The sequence below is a fragment of the Tursiops truncatus genome, chromosome 18 (assembly GCF_011762595.2).
Source record: "Tursiops truncatus isolate mTurTru1 chromosome 18, mTurTru1.mat.Y, whole genome shotgun sequence".
Taxonomy (NCBI): domain Eukaryota; kingdom Metazoa; phylum Chordata; class Mammalia; order Artiodactyla; family Delphinidae; genus Tursiops; species Tursiops truncatus.
The window spans coordinates 6,740,000-6,761,521 of record NC_047051.1 but is presented as its reverse complement, the minus strand read 5'-3'; the positions used below and the strand labels follow the sequence as shown (position 1 = coordinate 6,761,521).

The 21,522-nt window shown below is 37.7% G+C and overlaps 1 protein-coding gene and 1 long non-coding RNA gene across 6 annotated transcripts in view; one reads left to right on the top strand and one right to left on the bottom strand.

The window, feature by feature from the left end:
* The window catches only part of LOC109550252 (uncharacterized), a 272,632-nt gene that overhangs the window by 148,103 nt on the left and 103,007 nt on the right, over positions 1-21,522 (bottom strand). Inside the window, exon 4 of one of the 5 annotated variants that reach the window (XR_012327545.1) lies at positions 8,023-14,871. The exons of 3 other annotated variants lie outside the window; for them this stretch is intronic. This is a non-coding gene — a long non-coding RNA (uncharacterized lncRNA). One more of the 5 variants, XR_012327552.1, reaches the window with a different exon arrangement.
* Positions 1-21,522, top strand: part of UBL3 (ubiquitin like 3) — a 70,113-nt gene that overhangs the window by 15,910 nt on the left and 32,681 nt on the right. The window lies entirely within an intron of this gene.

Here is a 21,522-nt window from a genome sequence, read left to right as displayed (position 1 = left end):
GCAATGAACAGTACATGTGTGTCCTTTTGAATTACAGTACATGTGTGTCTTTTTGAATTACAGTTTTCTCAGGGTATATGCCCAGTAGTGGGATTGCTGGGTCATATGGTAGTTCTATTTTTAGTTTTTTGAGGAACCTCCATACTGTTTTCCACAGTTGCTGCACCAGCTTCCATTCCCACCAACAATGTAGGAGGGTTCCCTTTTCTACACACCCTCTTCATAAGCTGGGATTCTTTTTTTTTTTTTAAATAAGTTTATTTATTTATTTTTGGCTGCTTTGGGTCTTTGTTGCTATGCGTGGGCTTTCTCTAGTTGCGGCGAGTGGGGGCTACTCTTCGTTGCGGTATGCGGGCTTCTCATTGCGGTAGCTTCTCTTGTTGCGGAGCACGGGCTCTAGGCACATGGGCTTCAGTAGTTGTGACACATGGGCTCAGTAGTTGCGGTGCATAGGCTCTAGAGTGCAGGCTCAGTAGTTGTGGCACACGGGCTTAGTTGCTCTGAGCCATGTGGGATCTTCCCGGAGCAGGGATCGAACCCGTGTCCCCTGCATTGGCAGGTGGATTCCCAACCACTGTGCCACCAGGGAAGCCCTAATTCTTTCCTTTCTTTCTTGGACTATGAATTCACGTGTTAGGTCATTTCACAGTTTTCATACTATTTTTACCCCCTCTGTGTATCTGGATATTTTTGCTGGACTATCTTCAAGTTTACCTATCATATCTCCTCTGTCCAACATCCAGTTATACCCAATTATTGAGTTCTTAATTTCAGTTTTTGTATTTTCAGTCCAAAACCTTATACAGATTCAAGTTCTCACAGTGTTTTACCTATTTTCTTGAGCATATAAACATTGTTGTAATGTTTCTGTCTGATAACTCTAATACCTGCATCACCCATGAGCTTATTTCTGTTGTCTGCCTTTTGATCATTTGATCCTTTTTTCCAGTATGCCTGGCAATGTTTTATTAACGTTGTGATGAAAAATTATGAGGATCAGAATGATGTTATCTTTCTTCAGATAGAAAAATATTATTTCTTAAAAAATTTTTAAATTTATTTTTTTGGCTGCACCGTGTGGCATGCAGGATCTTAGTTCCCCTTCCAGGGATCGAACTTGTGCCCGCTGCAGTGGAAGTGTGGAGTCTTAACCACTGGACCGCCAGGGAAGTCCCAGAAAAATGTTATTAATATTCTCTGGCAGGCAGTTAGGACAACATTGATCACTTTGATTCATCAGTGATTGATAAGACATAAGCCTGAATTCCGGGTAATCAGGAAATTCAAACAGCCTCTTAGCACGTAGCTCTTTTGAGGTCTCATTTAAAAGTCTGAAGTATTTACCAAGATGCCTCTTCCTTGGCAAGCCCTGAATTTTAAGTATTGTGAGGCTGATGAAAGTTCTGCTCAGCTTTTAGCCTCTTTGCAACATCTTTTTGAGGAGTTTTCCTGCACTTCATTCCATGTTCAGCACATTCCTGGAGGGCAAAAATTGAGCAGAATGATGGGCTCATGCTTTGTGGTTCCTTTTTATCTGGGATCCTCAATTCCTAGCTGCCTTGGTGTGGTACAGAATTCCGATTCTTGTCTTCCCAGCCCCGTGGGACTGACGCAAGCTCCGAGATGCTGCTTTCTGCTTGGCCTGTATACCCCGTAGTGGTAATCGGCAAATACCTCAAGGGGGAAGTGGGGACCTTCTATGTGTCTCCCTCCTCAAGGCTCCTGACGTCCTGGCTCTCTCGGTTGTTCTCTCTGTTCCTTTAGATAGCTCAGTTTGTTTGGTATTTTATGTCACTTTTATAGTTGTTTTCAGTGGGAAGTTTGGTCTAATATTGCTCTTCCCTCACAGCTTGACCTAATTGTCCTTTCTGTCTGTGCTTTAGTGTCCCCTCCCTCCCTCCCTCTATTTTGGCTGTAGGATCACCAGGTTTTTTTCCTCTCGCTTCTATCCTAATAGTAGCTATGAATAGCTAAAATTAATTAAATTCTTAACTGTGTTACTTACCATGGCACCATCAGCCAAACATTTGCTTAAGTCAGACATCTAGGAGTCATCTTTGATTTCTTCCGTTCCCTCATCCCCCAAATTCAATCCATTTCAAACTGTATCTGGAATCCATCAAGTCCTCTTCATCTCCTTGCTACCACCATATTGCAAGTACCATCGCTGTCTCCTGGACTATGGCATTAGTCTTGGAACTAATTATTCTACCTCTTTTCACATTCCCCTGTATTACACTTTCCAAAAATAGCTCTAGTGATTTTTATGAGGTGTAAATTGGATCATCTGTCCCTCTGAAGAAAACCAGAGAACTTCAGCAGCTTTCCACTGAAGAATAAAGTCCCATAGAATCAAGTCACAGATCCTTACAGTGGCCCTTCAGAGTCCTGCATCATCTGGCTTTTGCCTGTCTCTATGATCTTACCTCCTTTGGCTTCCTGTGCTTCAGTTACACTGCATCCTCTCAGCTCCTCAGAGGCCACAAGCTCTTCCCACACTTGGGCTGAGTCTTTGTACGTATCAGTCCCTTTGCCGGGAATCCTTATCCGTGTACTTTTGTGCCCTACATGTATGGGTAATGACTTCTTAGCTTGCCTGTCCTCAGAGATACTTTTTCTGCCCACATCTAAGGTTGAATTCTCTCACTCCCTTGGTTTCTGACTCAGGACCCCATAGGCTTCCTCTGTGACACTTGTCACACTTGGTAATTCGTTTGTTTGTCTTTAGATTTATTTTAGTTGTCCTAGATTCTACGAGGATAGGTATATCTCTTTCACTGGCCACTGTAGCCAGTAAGTATGATGCCTTCTGTATTCTTCATAAATATTTGTGGGTTAAAGGAGTAAATTACATTTACTCTGTGTAAATTACATTTACACTGTGCCAAGTTAATTACTTGAAACAGATTTAATCCAACAAAAACTCTCAGAACAAGCTTATCAGGTAGGTAGGTGCTAGTATTAGCTGCATTTTATTGATGAGGAAAGTGAGACTTAATGATATTTGGTCTTTTTCCTGAAGCCAGCCAGCTAGGTGGGCCTTTTTGTATTCTTGGATATTTTTGCATTTCTAACTTTTGACCATTCTTTACCTTTTTAATGTCATATCCTTTTCATTATATCTTAAAGCTAATGACTGTGCTTATACTGACATTCTGGTATTTCAACTTCAGCTTCTTGCATTTGCTTAATGTTTTAAAATAGCCAAAATTTCAGAAAGGAAATTAGAAATTTGTAATGGAAGTTGAAAAGGTATTAATAGGATTTAAATACTTGAACTGGTGGATTTGCAGTGTGGCTGTCGAGTATTGTGAGTGATTTTTCAAGCTATAAAGTCTCTCTCATTACTTTGTGAGTAAACAGAAAGCCTATGTTAAAATTAATTACATATATTTGAATATAGTATATATGAAACACATATTTGAAGAAAATATGTTTGAGCCTTTTGTACTTAAAGGACTGTTATATAGATTTTTACTTTTAGCACTCAATATAATCAATATAATTTCCAAGTTAGATATCAGTTTACTTCCATACTTATCAGTATATGCGTAGTAATCCTGCTATTTTTATTTCTTCGCATCATTCAGTCAATCAGCAAGTGTTTGTTGAGCAGGTGCTATATGCCAGGCACTGTTTTAGGCTCTGGTGTACAGTGGTGAATGAAGCAGACAAATTTCCTCCCCTAATGGAGCTTACATTTAAGTAGTAGGGAGACAGACATTAAACACAATAAATAAGTAAAATATATAGTATAATAGATGTCGGTATTTTTCTCCAGAGAAAAATACAGCAGGAGAGGGGGTTGGAGAGCGCTGAGAGAGAACTCCTGTGCAGTTCAGTTTTAAATCATGCCATCAGGGGAGAACTCACTAAGATGTCGACATCTGCACAAGGGTCTGAAGGAGCTACAGCCATCCAGGTATCTTGGGGAATCACATTCCAGGCAGAAGGATTATGGCCTCGTTTGATTTCTTTGTTCCTTTTCAGTTTCTCTCACTGCCAGTCCTTCCCTTAAATTTTTGTGTTTCTCATGGTTTTCGTTTTCTGTCCTTCTCTGTCATCTAAGAGATCAGTATCTTTCTCACTAACTTGTGCAACAAACATCGGATGCCAGTGTACCAGATCCATCCTGTCAGTAGTCAGAGCTAACCAGTTTTCTCTAATGTCTCTCGGATGAATTTCCTGTTCTTTATCTCCACTACCTTCAGCCAGGTCTTCATCCAGGTATCGTTCCTCTTTATCTACTGCTATTTATCTGCCTTTCACCCTTTTCCCAGGTTTGTCTTTTGAAAACACAGATCTCATCATGTAACTGTTCTACTTAATAACGCTTGGTTATCACTCACAGGCCAGGCTCCTTGGGTGGTGGCATTAAGGCTCTTAGCAGTTGGGTTTCAATCCAGCCTCATCTCCTGCTGTTGCCTGCTGTGTGTGCCCTGTGTTTGGGTTGTAATGAATCAGTCCTCTGCTTGCCCACAGATCTTTCAGTTAACATTTATGCTTCTCTCTTTCATCCTTGCTTAGCCTGCCCTTTCTGCTTAGGAGCACCTCTCCCCTCCCTTCTTGCTTCATTTCCACTGAATACTTGTTCTCGACTGCAGTGTTAATTCCTTGGCAATGCCTTAATTACTTGGTCAAGGACTTCATCATTATAAGTATAGCACGTGCTAGGAGCTCCAAACCAAAGGGACAGTTGAGGCAAAGCTGTTTCCTGGGAGGGACCAAGGGAAAAAAGCAGAGTAGCAGGACGGTTTTCTCCTTCAAGCGTTGCCAGCAGTGTGAAGCACCAAGTCCAGGGGGACAAAGCTAACGCAAATCCTGGTTAGGTTTCAGCATCTTGGTTCCGATGAGCCTAGGATTGCTAGGTAGTGATGAGTCTCAGCATTATTTGCTGTACCCTCATAACACCAGGTGAGTAAGGCCCGGTCCACAGAGAACCTAGATAAAAGGATTGGAATTCCAGCTAATTGGTCTGGAGTTCAGAGCTGAGCCTCTTAATCAATTACTCTCTCATAAATGTTATTACCTCTATTCTAGCACTTGTAAATATTTTTTGTTTCATCCACTAGACAGACTGTGTGCTCCTTGAGGGCAGAGAGAGGCCTTATCTTACTCATCTTTCTATACTTCTGTCCCTAGCATGTGCCTGTTGTATAGGGAATACTCAGTGAATGTTGAATGAGCACTGCAGCTTTGTCCAATAGAACTTTCTGCAGTGATCGAAGTATTCTTCATCTGTGCTGTCCAGTAAGGTAGCCATTAGCTACATGTGGCGATTGAGCACTTGCGAAGTGGTGTGTGACTGAGGAATGGAATTTTAAATTTTATTTAATTAATTTAAATGTAGTTACATGTGGCTAATGGTTACTGTATTGGACAGTGCAGTTATATAGTTTACATAATTATTTCTCTCACTGGACTAAAGACATCTCTGACAGTTTTTTCTTTGGCTTGTATTTCAAATGGTCCCAAATTGCTAAGCTTTTGCTTTTACTTTTTGTGATTTTTGTTCTCTCAGTGTCAGCATTCATTTTTTCCTACTGTCATTGTGTATACTGTCATCAGCCTTTCTTTTAACTTTCTGGGTTTTAGTCTACATGACATAGAAAGACATACAATCAAGCTAATGGAATTCTTTTAGAAAGAGCAAATAGTATAGGTACCTGGGAGTCATCTTTGACCTCTCCTTAAGTAAGAGGAATAGCCCTCTTACTTAAGAATGTGAGCCTTCTTTCGTGAGGGCTGTTCCACATTCTTACTGGAATAGCCCTCACGAAAGAAGAGAGGGCTAAAAATAGAAATTAGTGTGTATTAAATTGAAGAAAAATACCGATATGAGGTTACGTGAATTCATTGAGATGGGGAACAACCCAAACGTACAATGCCTCTATTTAGAGATAGGAGAGTTTTTAAAATGGGAAAAGGAACAGAGTTATTGGAAAAATAAACTTTTTAAAAAGTTTGACGCTCATGAAAGCCATGCAAGGAGAAAACCCAAGGAGGAGTAGGGGTGGACAACAGCAGAGGTTGCAGGAGGATTGGATGAGGACCAACTAAAGTCCATTTTGTGTAATTTGGTGAAGGTTGTGTGGATCTTAATTCATTGTCAAATATTTTAATGTGGACAAAACAGTGCTTTTGTTATAATTCACAGAGTTTTCTTCCATATTGAAGTGCTAGACATAGAAGAATTCAACATGTCCACTTTTTTTTGAAGTCATTACTATTTTTCAGTTTTGTGTCCATATCTACCTTTTCTCAAACCTTTCTGTTTTTCACAGTATTTTGCTTTGCTATTATATATAATCTGGACAAACATTAATAATACTTGTTTTTTGCTCTGAAATTGATCCTTTTTAAATCCTGCACAGGGATATTCTTTATTACCTAGTAGTAGGGTTGTTGGTTCAATAGCAGCCATTCAGTTCATGCTTTGATGTTTCTTGTTTAATTCTTCATACCCAGAGAAAGACAGGTTTACTAAAAAATTGAGACATCTCGCCTCGCAGAGGTACTGTCAGACTCCTAGCTGGCATAGGAAGCAAGCAAACAGCTCTTTCATTTCCCAGAGTGCTGTCTGCCTTACTCCTTTGGGACTTAGGACAGGCAGCCAAGAAAAATAAGAAACTGGGAAAACTTTTTCCATAAATATCATTATTCTGAAGTAGAGATGGGTTCACTTTTAGGTTGTTTATAGTGCAGAGTGCAGATGTAAGCTTATTATTGTATTTTTATTTTCAAATTTTGCCAACACACGAGTCATATCTGAAATCTCCTTTCTCAAGTAGAACCACTAGCTATATAGCTGAAGTCTTCCCGGACTAGTTCAAGTGGCCATCTCAGTTGGACAAAAGGGAGGGCAGTCTACCCTGAAACTGTAAAACCCTTTCCTGTTTCCCAGATGACTTGAATAACTTAGTAAGTTATAGTTACCTGAGACATAACACCAAAGATAATTAAAAGTACAGAAGGGAGATGTTCCAGAATAGGTACATCAGGTAGTACAAAGGCAGGAACAGTAGTACCCACTTCTACTCTTATCTGTTTGAAAACATAGTCGTTACCTATGTGGTCCTATAGTATTAATTTTAGCTAAGGCGTAACTTTTTTTTAAGTTAAACTACTTAGAAAGGTAATCATAATTGTGCATTATCAAGTAGGTTAGTGTGATTGCCACTTAGCAATCAATGAAATATAACTTATCTTCCACAGTAAGATGAATGACATTTATCCTTTCTGTGATGTCTCCATGTACTTGACCAGTGTTTTCTAAAAGCAGGTGTTTATCTAGCTTGTCTTATTTGCCCTTTCTTGGCCGTAGTCTATTTATTTTATGTATTTAGTTTTAAAAATGTAAACTTCATTGTTTTGTTTGTTATTGTTTTATTCTAATTCCGTAACTGATTAGAAAGCAATAGGATTATTGAAAAACTTGTAAAACATTTTAAAGAAAACAATATCGTTTATAAAATTCTTTTACTTAGTATAAATACTGTTAATGTTTTTGCTCTCTACCCTCTAGACTTTTTCTCTGTGTGGCATATGTAAATGTGTGTATGTATACAGCTGATGATTCACTTTGAAATGTTCTGATTTGGGGAGGTCTTAAAGATCAAATTTAGCTATGTGTAGTCTTACACATTCACTCATAAGGTTATGTTTACTCTTAAGAAACCTTTAAGTCTTCGGTTTTTCCAAAGAATAAAATAGCTTTATATTTTAATGGGTACCACTTTTGCTTTATATTTATATTTTAAAAAATTATTTTATTTAAGTATAGTTGATTTACAATGCTGTGTTGGTTTCTGGTGTACAGCACAGTGATTCAGTTGTACAAATATATGTATTCTTTTTCATATTCTTTTCCATGACAGTTTATCACAGGGTATTGAATATAGTTCCCTGTGCTATACAGCAGGACCTTGTTGTTTATCCATTCTCTATGTAATAGTTTGCATCTGCTGATCCCAACCTCCCACTCCATCCCTCCCCCAACCCCCTCCTCACCCACCACCGGCAACCACAGGTCTGTTCTCTATGTCTGTGAGTCTGTTTCTGTTTCATAGATAAGTTCATTTGCGTCATATTTTAGATTCCACATATAAGTGATACCATATGGTATTTGTCTTTCTCTTTCTGGCCTACTTCACGTAGTATGATAATCCGTAGGTTCATCCATGTTGCTGCAGATGGTATCATTTCATTCTTTTCTATGGCTGTGTTGTGTGTGTGTGTGTGTGTACACATACATACACACATACATTACACCACATCTTTATCCATTCATCTGTCGATGGACATTTAGGTAGTTTCCATGTCTTGGCTATTGTAAATAGTGCTGCTATGAACTTAGGGGTGTATATCTATGCTTTTTATTTTTTTATAAATTTATTTATTTTTGGCTGCGTTGGGTCTTCGTTGCTGCACACTGGGCTTTCTCTAGTTGCAGCGAGCGGGGTCTACTCTTTGTTGCGGTGTGCGGGCTTCTCACTGCGGTGGCCTCTCGTTGTGGAGCATGGGCTCTAGGTACGCAGGCTTCAGTAGTTGTGCCGCGGGGGCTCTAGAGCGCAGGCTCAGTAGTTGTGGCGCATGGGCTTAGTTGCTCCGCGGCATGTGGGATCTTCCCCGACCAGGGCTCTAACCCGTGTCCCCTGCATTGGCAGGTGGATTCTTAACCACTGTGCCACCAGGGAAGTCCCCATTTTTGCTTTTTAAAATGCAGTCGTCTTTCTGGGGATTCTGTGGAGTCTAATATGGAGTGCCAGTGACTAGAAATATTTTGCTAATTTTATTTGGTAGCTCCCCTAAAGTCAAAGCAAAACAAAAACTCACCTAAATCAGAGCACTTTATCTCAGTAGAATCAAAGAAGGAGGAGTTTGAGTTTATTTATATTTGAGTTTTGCAAGAATGCTTAAAGGCTTTCTGATCTTACAAAAGGACTCAACCTTTTTTTTTTTTTTAAGTTTTTCCCTTCTCCAATTAGTACTTTGCTTTATCCTGTTCTAGGTTTGGAAGTACATATATGATATAAAGATAAAGATAACGTCTATATACATGTTTATGGTATGCAAGATTTTTTAAAAGAATAGTATACTTTAAATTCTATTTATAGTTTACTCTCCAGTCCACCTGTCAAAAGTAAATAAAATAAAAACAAGTCTTTGAGTGTATGATTTACAAAATTTATACGTTCTGTTTACTCTTTAGAAATCACATTTGTGTAAAGGTCATTGACTTATTGAGTTCCGTCTCTGCCAGTTCATAAGCTACTTTGTCTGCCAGATATATTCAACCAACACAGCATATTACAGTGATGTTATTGTTAATTATATCACAATTAAGAACATCAACACTATTTCTCAACAGTCCTGAATGAGATTAGATTTCTAGATCTTCTAATTTAAGTAATTTAACAAAGGACTTTAGAAGACCAGTTGCAATCACCTGGCAACTATTTATAAAACACTCTTAATTTCATCTGAATTCCTTGAGAGCCACTGTTGATAATTCTATTTTGGGGATTTTTATGTGCAATCAGAAAATTCAGAATATGTATTTCTTTACAAAGTCAGTACACAATACTATAAACTGAAAGTAGGTTTAAAGAAAGTCAAAGTTTATATTATGGCCTTGTATTAGAGAAATATTAATTTTTCTGAAAGATTTTTATTGGAGTACTAAACTTTGCTATCTGTGGAATACATATTCAATGAATAAAGGATATACAATAGAAAATGGTAGAGAATTCAACCAAAGAAATTAGCGTGTTCTTTTGGAAAGGACTGAGTCTTCAAGCCGCAGGTGAAATTTAATATCTGCAAAGCAATAGTAGCACCATCTCTTACTTCATTTTAAAGGTTTTAAAGTTGGACCTACCAAGAAACTGTCAGAATAGCTTCCTGAGCAATTTGATTAGTTACCAAGAACCATGACTACTATGAGATGACTTTGGACAGTTATAAATAATAAACACAGTTTCAGTCCTGATATGTGTTACAGCTTTGTTATGTCACAAGGGAGGTATTTCACTTTTCTCTGATGAATTTAGTGTAATAAATCAGGTACTACAAACAATAGGTTTAAAAAAAAAACCCACAAGTAGTATCAGATATACTGAAACATTGCTCAGATTTCAGTCTTTTATAACAAGGTCCTTTTGGAGCCTAAGTCAATAAGCCTTCTTGTCTAGGTTCTGTTGTTTTCAATATGTAAATACAGTTTAGCTTAGTTAGTATTGAGTGCCCAGGTGGGCAGTATTCCAGGTGTTTCACACACATTAATTCAATAAAACTTCCCCACAATGCTATGAGCTAGGAATTATTATTATCCCCATTTTAAAAATATGGAAACTGAAACATGGAGAAATTAAGCAATTTGTTGGTGACTGATGGAACTAGGATTCAAATCCAGGTATTCTGTCTCCAGAGCCTGTTATGTGAGTATAACATCTCTGGGATTGTGGGAAGGTGTACTGTATTATTCAGTACTACTATGTACATTAGAAATGAGCCAGTTTCTTTTATGTATACATGTAGTAAGATTGCAGAGCAAAAAGGGAGCATTTATTTAACAAATAATAGAAAATCAGGTAAAGGGTCTCCTTTAATATCTTTATTATGCAGTTGAGTTTATTGTTTATATCATGGTTGTAGCCTAGCATGTTGATTTGAACAGTGTCCATATCTGATTCTTTAGATTGAAAGAACAAAGGAGTGGAAGATAACTCAAGGGAAAAAAAAACAACCTTGAATTTAATATTTTTAAATGTCTAATACTATTTCAAATATAGGAACCATGAATGTAAAATAAACTCTAAGACTGCAAGGAATCTGGGAGTAGTCTAAATCCAGAATTCATTCTATGTTACTATAAAAAGTCTAAGGACCTCTCAGTGAGATCCTGCTTATCTCTGGTACATCTTTTTTGCAGGGTCACTAACATACTGCTATCTTCATTAGAGAAGCTTCTTTCCAGAAAACAAATAAAATACCATGTCAGGGGAATACTATAAGTTTAGGAGACGTTGTTAGGCTTATCCAAATACCGTAAATCATTCTATTAAGCTTATTTGTAGAATCTTTCACATTTCTGAAGTGGTTGACATTTTATCCTTGCAGTTGTCTATAGAAAAACTTGGGGGGTAGGGAGTGGGGAAAAGGGATTATTACCCTTGAGTTATTCCTTGTGATGGAGGTCTCTGGCCTTTTAATCAGCCTTTAACATTAATGAATGTTGCTCATTAATTCTTCGGTGGGGGTGGGGGGGTTCTTGAATTCTTTCTAAATTGTTTCTCTCTAAATTACTTAATATAATTCTCTTCTAACTTTCCTTTTTTTTAAATGATGTCCTTTCTGGTTGAAAGAAGAGTACATTTTATTTTATTTTGGAAAACTGCTCATAAAAAATAAATCTGTATAATTTGCAGTGCCCTAGTAGTTTAATTCATTATTGTAAATAAACAGTAATTATCCAGGATGGATTACAGAAAATATATAACTGTTTTATTATATTAAGTCTTCTAATTCTGTGGATAGGTAGGTTAATTTCTTCCGGATTTGTAAAAGTACCATTATAACACCCACCTTAGTTCATGGACTTGGTGGAATCTTTTATTCACTGGTGGCTGTATTTCTTTTAAACTCTATAATCACGTTTCTTTATTCCCGGACTTCTGGGATGGATGCATACTGCAACAAAACACCTTACTTGGCCTTTCTCTTCTGTATTACACTATGAATATTTCTCATTTTCTGTCCCAAAGTTAAATGACCAGCTTTACAGTTTGACTCAACTCCTTTAGATGACAACATTAAGAGTCCCTTAGGTGGGATTTTGTAAACACTTATTTTAAGTTTTATGAAAAATTTCAGATATTTACAGAAATGGAGAGAGGAGTACAATGAAACCCCCACGTATCCATATTCCAGCTTCAACAATTATCAGCTCATAGTCAGTCATGTTTACTTGCTTTTCTTGAAAGGTTTTGAAACAAATCCCAATTATCATGTTACATGTGATATTTGGTATATATGAAATATATGATAATGACTTTTAAAACAACCACAGTAATCATCACAGCTTCACAATTAGCAATAATTACCTAATATTATCAATCATACAGATATAAAAGCATATAAAGACAAGTTTTTATGCTACCTTTTAGTAATTTTGAACTGAAGGCACTGAAAAATTTAAAATTTCAAAATCTGTTTAGCATTAAAGTGATTTTTGTCTTACGAACATTGAGAAATGTTGAAGGCATAGTATAGCAAAGTTCTTTTCTAATCCTACTTTAGGCAATATTCTTAGAGTTCTCAGTTTTTCTCTCTTACCTCTAAAAGAAGTAAAATGTATTCTGACTTTGCTGTCAGCATATAAAAACTTAAACATTGGCCACTAACGTTGAGCACAAGCGCACTTGTGACATACATATTATGTGAAGTAAGAATTTTTTCAGTAAGTAAGAAACTATTTTTGAAAGCTAAAAAAATTGCCTAAAGATTTAAAAATAGTTCCTGGACAGAGCAATAGCTTTCAGGTGATTGATTGGCTTTAATCTGGGAAATCATTAGGTTGCTATCTTCCTTTTTTATCGGAAGGAAAAGGAAGAAAATAGTGTTTATATGTCTGGTCAGTGACCTAAACAGTTTGTTCTCTTTTTCCTTTGCTCTGCAATAGGTTAGTAGTCATTTAAATAATTGATGTTAAGTGTCTCTGAATTCCTGTGGTTTGAAGGCTTTGCAGATACTATTAACTTTCTCTTCCTGACTGAAGAGGATGTGTGTGATAGTATCTTTTTTCCTTAGTCCAAATTTAGACTTCTTGATCATGAATTAGAAAGCTTGTGAGTATATCTGAACTACAGGTAAAGTATGGCTATTTTCTTATTTTTTAGCTTTATTTTGCTTCTTTTCTTCACTCCTTTATGCAGTTAAGGGTGAATGGAGAGCTAAAAATAAACATTTGCAAACAGTTCAAGCTAGAGGTTATTTTTCTATAAGCCTTGAACTGAATAAAAGCAAAAGTTTAAAAAAATTCTCTGAATCAAGTTTCATTTGGAATCCTTGGCTTACAGAGAAGGCATTTCTTTATGTCTGGTTGCCACTCACCCAGCTCTCTGCTCTCCCATCTCTCAAAACCCTGACCCAGTTCTGGATCCGAGTAGGGATTGGCCACATGTGCAAGTGTATCCGTACATGTACATGTGTACCTGTGAATTTGCACTTGAATATCCCTTTTAACAACCTTGATGACCTTCCGTTGGCTGGCAATTTTTTTTTCTCCTGTGATTACTTTCTGCTTTTAGAGTTGGATTACATACAGGTTGACATTCAAAACATCACAAGCCTCTAGAAACCCTGTTTTTTTCTAATACATTTAAGCTCTTTTGTTTATGGCCCTTTCCTTGTGCCTCCCCTGACCCATTCTGCCATTACAATTACTGCAACTATCCTCCTCATCGCACATCCCCAACCCCCAAGAGTGGGGAGGGGACTGTGGCAGTGATTAAATCACAAGAGCAAGCCCAGACAACTGAAATCATATTTTTAAAAATTCAAGGTTTCTGCTGCTTCTGCAGATCTGTCAAACAGGAGGCAAAGTAAACAGAGGAACTGAAATTTATTTATTGAGATTTTTATTTTAAACATTATAGCATACTGAGCTATGTAGTAGTAGCCTTTCCCCGTGTTGACATCCAAAGTCTAAACTAGAAAATGCTTCCGTTCCTTTATTCCAGAACGAATGAAATAAAGCAGACAAGAAATTAAATTCATGTATTCACCTTCTCCGTATGATTTTAAAAGTCGAAGTGGTTTAGCATGTAGCACTGTAGCTTGGAATTGAACAGTCCTCAGCACGAAATGTCCAGGGATAAAGAGGACACAGCATAGCAGCATTGCCACAGGTTTGTCTTGCTCTTGAGGATCGTTACATGCAGCCAAGGTAATTCATGTTCCATGTCTTGAATCAAGATACAATACAACATAGGATAGATAACCCCTAATTTACCTAGTGGCTATATAGCAATCTCTGCTGTGCAGAGTTTAGCCAAGACCAAGAAAATAACAATGAAGGCCTCTAAACAGCAATTTTTATAATCAATTCTTATACCCAAATTGATTTTGATTACAAGATTTCCAGAGGTCAACATTGATGGCATAGTTGCTCTTATTTTAGACACAGTTTAAAGCTGATTATCTTAGCCCAGAGCAAGAGAGAAGCTCTCTGGGTAGCCACAACAGGCAGCTTCTATTATAAAAAACTCTTTACTATTAGTTGGTTCTAAAAGTAAATTCCCTAAATTCTGTGATTATATTTCATAATCTAGTAAGTTCAATACCTTCAGTGCTTTAACTGAGGAGAAGAAGGGGCTCTATGCAAAGTAACATAATAGGATCCCGCATGCCGCAGAGCGGCTGGACCCGTGGGCCATGGCCGCTGGGCCTGCGCGTCCGGAGCCTGTGCTCCCCAACGGGAGGGGCCACAGCGGTGAGAGGCCCGCGTACCACACACAAAAAAGAAAAAAAGTAACATAATAATAGTAACATTAACATAATTAAATAATACTGAAAAGAGAATTCCTAGCAAGCATTCTGAAAGTTTAGGGGAAAATATCCCTGAGCACCTACCTAATAGGTCCTAAAGGCTAGGTGTGTGATAAATGAAATTTATAATGGCTCCATGCAGGGACTGGTTATTTGATAAATATTGAAAGCTTATCTCCATTAGAAATGTATAGGTTAGTTGGCCCCAGAAGATAAAGTTAAGAAAGGACTGTATGGGTTTTCCTTTATTGCATTAAGAGAGTTTTCCAGACATCTTCCGCTGCGTGCTTTTCTGTTTGGACTGGAATCCATGTAACCAACCTGTGAATGATAAAGCCAATTGTTTGCCCAGGTGTGGAACTCATCTAGTAACTTAGAGTTAGATCTCTATGCAGTACAGGAAGCACAGCTTCCTGTAAATTTCCACAAAATGCCAGTAATGTTGCCTTAATTTTTGTTTTGTGGTTCTGAATTGAGAAGAGAGTACGTATTTGGGGATTAAATAGTATTCAGAAGACTGAGAATAAAACAAGGATGTTTTTAGCTTTGCAGTGGGTTAAATATATGCCTTGACTTCTGGCCCTCCCAAATTTATTCAGCAAACTTCTAACTTGGTAAAGTAATTTTAATCTCTTTGATTCCTTTTTCCGTGGCAGATTGGTAATTCATGGTAACTTCTCAAAGTATGTGTATTTACAATTCTATAGCCTCCAGACTAGAGGATCTCAGAGGTTTTAAGCCGATGTATTTTAAGATGTATTTCCCCCATCTACTTTCCACTTGACTAACTCCTATTTGAGATCTCGGTGTAGGAGCCCCTTTTCTCTGGGATGCTGTTCTAGGCCTTTTAAGTCTGTGTTGGTGCTTGTTGGCTCTGTGCCTGTGAGTGACACAGGATTTCTTTTGTAGTGCTGAGTTACACTGGATTGACATTTCACTTGCTACTTTGTTTTGCCTGGGGTTGGGTCAGTTCATGTGGGTTAGGAACTAATAATAATATTTTTTAAATGTTTGCTCAACATGTATTTAATGGAATAAGGATAAACTAATTTTATTTTCATAACATTTCCACATAGAAACAAATACCTTACGGCTTCATTTCTGCTTGCTAAAGCAAGGTCAATTTTCTAAAAAAGAAATAGACAAAACATTTCCCAAGTTTTGGTAGTTTTAATTCATGAATTTTCTAAAGCAGAGAGCTTCTTAAAGGGCATTTAAAATTTAGATGATAACATTTATTATTCCTGATAAAAATCTCTATACTGTTCAGTTTTAGAGCTTGAGCTGACTTTAGCCATACATGGACAGTATAGTCCTGCGGTGCTTTAGTGTCCCTTATAGACCTGAATTCCTAGACAGCAGCCCCCCTCGGCCCTGCTTAATCACACTCTGGTTTCCCCAGTGAGAGCATGAGACTTGTGCATCTTATTCAGCCTTGTATCTTGGGCCTGTATGGTGCTTGAAAAAGAGTAGGTGTTCAGTGACTCTTTGATGGATTGTTGGAAAAGTATTAGTTTTTCTCCCCTGTAAACCATGTGGAAAATTTGGCTTGGAAAGTCAGAATTAAAATCTTTATTATTGTTTCTTATTACATAGTTGGTGTATACCTATATGAAATGACCTATTCATGTGAAGAATAGAAGCTTTTAGCAGGCTTTCAGATTGTTACCATGAGTTTCATTTCTAGATTAAGTTTTCTGTTTGGTAGAATATAAATTTGTTCTTCTTGATAACATCTATAAGCCAGTTGGTATGCTCAGTTTAGTTAAGGACTTAGTAAAATAGGTATCTGCCGAAAGATATTGTTGCGCTTATGATATTTGAGGTAATTAAACAATCTATACTTATCATACTGGCTGTAAATGAATGAGAGAATTTCACAAAATCTTTAGTCAAATAACACATAATTTTTTTTTTTAAACCTTCTAAGTTAGACCTGAAACTGCTGTTTCCTCTTTGGTTAGGCTTAATAGGAGTGAATTCCCATGAGTGAATTCAAGGAGCCTGATTTGGGTTCCTTCTTTTGTGACTCTGAACATTATTTCATTAGATAAAGCAGAACGGTGTCACTAATATTCACTAATGACACCTTTGTCCTCTAACGATTTTCATCTTATTTCACAAGTGACTCTGTTTCTCCTTCTCCAAAGTATATGAGAGTGCCTTGAACAACATGGGTTTGGACTGCACGGGTCCACTTGCACATGGATTTTTAAAAAATAGTAAAAACCACAGTACTACACGATCTGCAGTTGGTTGAATCTATGGGTACAGAACCATGGATACGGAGGTACTGTATCTATGGAGGGCTGACTGTAAGTTACACTCGGATTTTCAACTGCTCAGAGGGTCCAGGCCCCTATCCCCCCATGTTGTTCTAGGATCAGCTGTATTTTGGTGTGTTGTTTAAAGGTTGCTTTATTTTCATTGAAAAGAATGAATTATGCAGAGTAAATTAGAAAATGAGAAATAACAGTTTAAGGAATTGAATACAATTTTCTGTATTTAATTTAACTAAGTTTTGTTTTTAGTGTTTATCTAAGCTTTGATGCTTATTGAAGGTTATTTCCTACCTCACTGCCAAAAAAAAAAAAAATTTGTGACTTTCAAAAAGAAAAATAAAATCTGGGCACTAGGTAGAGAAGTGTTCCTGAAGAGTCTATACAATTAATAAAGTTTGCCTCTTATTTGGCTCTGAGCTTCCTGTGGGCAGAGCAAGAAGAGGTGCCTCAGTTGTAATAAGATTAGCATTGTTCCTAAAATAAAACTATACCAGTTGCTTAGGAAAAGGAATTTTCTTCCTGACACTGAAGTCTGAGAGAAATTTCAGACTTACACATGCCTTTCTAAAGGAGACATTGGGTAGCACAGTGAGTAGCTCTCTCCAAGTAAATGTAATAGAGAGTTTTAAATAGCATAACTCTTAGTCACAATTGGGTAAAAATGATTCTTTAAAGAACAGTACTGTCCAACAGAAATAGAATGCAGCAATACAGATAGTTTAAAATTTTCTAGTGGTCATATTAAAAAAGTAAAAGAAATGGGGGAAATCAATTATTTAAATATATTTTCACTTAGTATATCCAAAATATTATCATCTTAACATGTAACTAGTATAAAATTATTAATAGTATTTTACATTTTTTCGTACCAAGTCTTTGTAATCTACTTATAAAACATTTCAATTCAGATGTTAAATTTTCATTGGAAATACCGTGTGTATTTAGATTTCATAAAATCTACATTTCAAAAGTAAATTCACACACCCACATTCCAGACATAAAGTTTTCCTATAACTGAATCTCACATCAGATTTTAAATTTAAATTAATTTCAAGTCTTCAATAGCCACATATGGCCAGCAGCTACCTTACTGAACAGTGCAGCTGTAGAATACCTACAGCAGAAAAATCTTCCCCAGGGGTACACGTCAGCGTCACCCGGGACCTTCAACATGTGCCCTCGGAAATGAGTCAGTAGGTTTGGGGTGGTTCTTGGTGTATGTATTTTGGAAAAGTTTCCCAGATACATTCAGATTTATACTTAAGAATTACTGATCCAGAAGAGAAAATAAGTTGCATGTACTTAAAGTAATGTAACCATGAGTTTACAACTAGGCTTTCAGTTAAGAGTAGCAAAAGGGCCACAGTGAAGGTATTCTGCATTCCCAGCCTGAAAATTCTGAGATTGAATTTTGAATTGGCTAATTGCTGCGCTGATTTGAACGGGAGGGTTTATGTGGGGAATAAAGTAAAGGGGGTGGAGAATGGTGAGTGACTGTCAGTAAATGACTGGAGAGAATTGTGGGCATCAGGACATGGTCCCTGTGGCTCCTTTGGAACAGTTCTTGAGGAACACAGGAATTCAGTTAGGCCCTTTAAGAATTGATAAGATTTAGAAGGGAGAGCATTCCAAGGACAGGCACATTAGTACAATTTCAACCTATACTGGAGAAGAAACTTGGAAAGGAGATGCAAAGCCAGAGTAAAGGAGGAAATGCTACACTTGGCTATTTGAAAGGAGGTAGGAATGCTTTTTGCTGGGGGGAAAAAAGAAAAAAAACTTAAAAAAATAGTAAATAATAAATGACTTTATCAATGAAGACGCTTAACTATCTTAAATCTGGAGAAGGGCAGTCTGGTTTAGCAGTTGGTGGTACCATTGAGCAGCCAGGGTTTCCCATTATTGGAGATGGCCTTTTCATCCTGTGCTTGTTGTCCTGTGGCTTCAGGATCGCATGTGGCTCCAGATATCACAAGCAGTTCAAAAGGCAGGAAGGGCAGAGGGCAAGCGGCAGTGTGGAGGGCATGGCAGGGACAGCCCAGCTACCATTTTCCTTCAGCACTTTCTTCTTATCAGCAAAGGGTTTCATTTCCTAGGAGCCCCCATCAGTCTTCCTTGTACCTCATTGTTCACAACTAGATCACATGCCACTCCTAGTTGCAGTGGAATTTGCTATAGTTCTGATGTCTTCTTGTATTAAACATTGCTTCTTTTAAAAATACTCTTACTGAGGAAGGAATGAAATGAACATATCATGTACCTGCTAGCATCGTGTTTAGCTATTATGGCTTAAAACAAGTGAGGGGTTTACATGCCTCCTCCAGCAAGAAATCTGGAAGGTGGCTTTTTAGGGCTAATACAGTGGCCTGAGACTGCCCTCAAGGAACCAGGCTCCTCCTGTCACTCCACTCTACTCTCCTTAGCCTGTGGATTTCCTTCCCGTGGTCTAAAGATTACTGTAATTCCGAACATCACATTATGTTCCAGGTGGTGAAAAGGTGGAAGGACAAAAGGCTTTTCCTGAGCAGCACTTTATTTGAGAAAGAGCCCTTCCTCCCCAGGTACTTTAACCTGTACCCCATTAACCTGAAGTTGTCAAGGGCCCATGCGTACATGGGTGCTGGAAATTTGAGTATCTCTTTCAGGCCTTTATTGTAGAGGCTGGAAATTCATAACTGTTAACGGTGAGCAAAAACACACACCACCAGCATAGTAGCCAGCCTTTCAAACAGAGTAGCTTTGCGTCCCCGTGTGTCCTGTGTGCAGCTGGTTTTTCCTACAGAGTGCTAGTTCTTCATCATAGTTTGTATTATAAACAATATTGGTTCAAATAAGGTAAATCATGTTCTTTAATTGAATTTAAAATATCTAATTCCTATGGAGAAAACTCACTTTTGTAGGAAAAATGGCTGTGTTTTCACTCAGTGGGATATAAGAAGTCATTAAATATTTACAAAGGTTGTGCACAGAATAGACTGCACGCCACTGAAACTGTTCTAGGTCATTAGTGATCTCTAGGTTACAAATCCAGAAGACGCTTCTCTGTCTTCATCTTACTCGACCTCTCAGCAGAACTTAAAGTAGTATAGCATCTGGTCTTCCTTTAAACACTTTCTTTTGGTTCCCATGACCCCACACAGAGCTGTCTTGCTCTCTCATCAGCCCCTCCCTCTCAGTTTCCTTTGCCAGCTCTGATCTGCCTTCTGAATGTTAGCCTTCTTCAGGGCTCGGGCTGGGCTCTCTTCTTATCTTATTAGCTACTTTATCCTACAACAGCCAAGGTGATCTGCAGTGGAATTTGGATCATGTGCCTCCCTGTTTAAAACTTTTAAATGGTTTCACAGTACCTTCTGAGCACTACTCAGACTCCTCCCGGCCTGTGTGGGATCTGGCCCGTGTGCCCTTCAGCCTCATCTGTACCAGCCTTCCTCGGCTGCTAGGCTGCCCTTAGCGTTCGTGTTCTCTTTCCTGAAATGCACAGGTTTTTCCTTTTCTTCCTTGAAGTCTTCATAAACGCTGTTCCCACTGCCTGGAGTGTCCTACTGCCTATTCTTTGTGTTTCTGGCTGCTAGTTTAGGTCTCAGTGTAAGTATCATCTCCTCAGAGAGCCCTTCAATGAAACCTTCCTAAAGCTCCCTGTTCTAGAGCCTTGTTTCCTTTATAGCACTTTCTTACAGGTTATCTTTTGTTTGTTTGCTTGTTTACATACCCAGTGTGTCCACAGTAGGTGCTATTTTTTTTTTTTTTGGCTGAATGCATGATTAATACCATGGAGAGATTCTTAACATTATCTTGAGGAAAAGAAAAAATTTATATTCATACTGTGTAAAAAAAATGTTAATAGTCTTTAGATGGTGGGAATCTGTTTTTTTTTAATAGCAAAAGAAAAAAACTCTTCTAACTTGCAGTTTTACATCTAGATATAACTTTCGAGATCATTGAATACAATCAGTACCTCCCTAATCAGAGAACATGGACAATAATATGCTAGTTTACATTTTTACAAACAGATGTAGAGTTTACAAAATACATTCACATACTGTCTCATTTGAGCTTCAGAATAGGTTGTGAGTAGTTAGGGTATTCTCTGTATGTAAGCCCTGATCTAGCCACCAGGCATGTGACCTTGGGTAAGTCATCTGCAGAACGAGAAAATGAGGGTGGTGTGAATATCCAGTAACTTAATATATATCAAAACATTTTTCAGACTCTGCAGTATGAAACAGTTGTTGATAGTAGTGATGTTACAACTAAGAAACTTAGCTCCCAGAACAGTCAAGTAATATGTCTGGGATGTCACAGCTATTAAGTGCTAGGTCTGATAACCAAACCCAGGCTGTACAGTGAACTGGAAAAACCTTCCACTTAACTTTGGCAAGATATTTAACCTCAGTTAAGCCTCAGTCTGCTCATCTGGAAAATAAAGATAATATCTGCTTTATATAATTATAGTTAGCACACTTTCTGACACATGGTAAGTAGTAAATCCTATTGTTATCACCACCAACAATAATATCAAGCATGTCAAAAATTACTAGAATGGTAGTTTGATAAGTCTTACAGGTTTTCTAATTCTTTGCTGAATTCCCTCATTTGAGAAGTAATTCACATATATGTTGTATAATAGCTGTGCTGCAGCATAGTAAGACCACTTAGAAGTGGTTTGTTTTCCACGTTATTTTCTAATTGT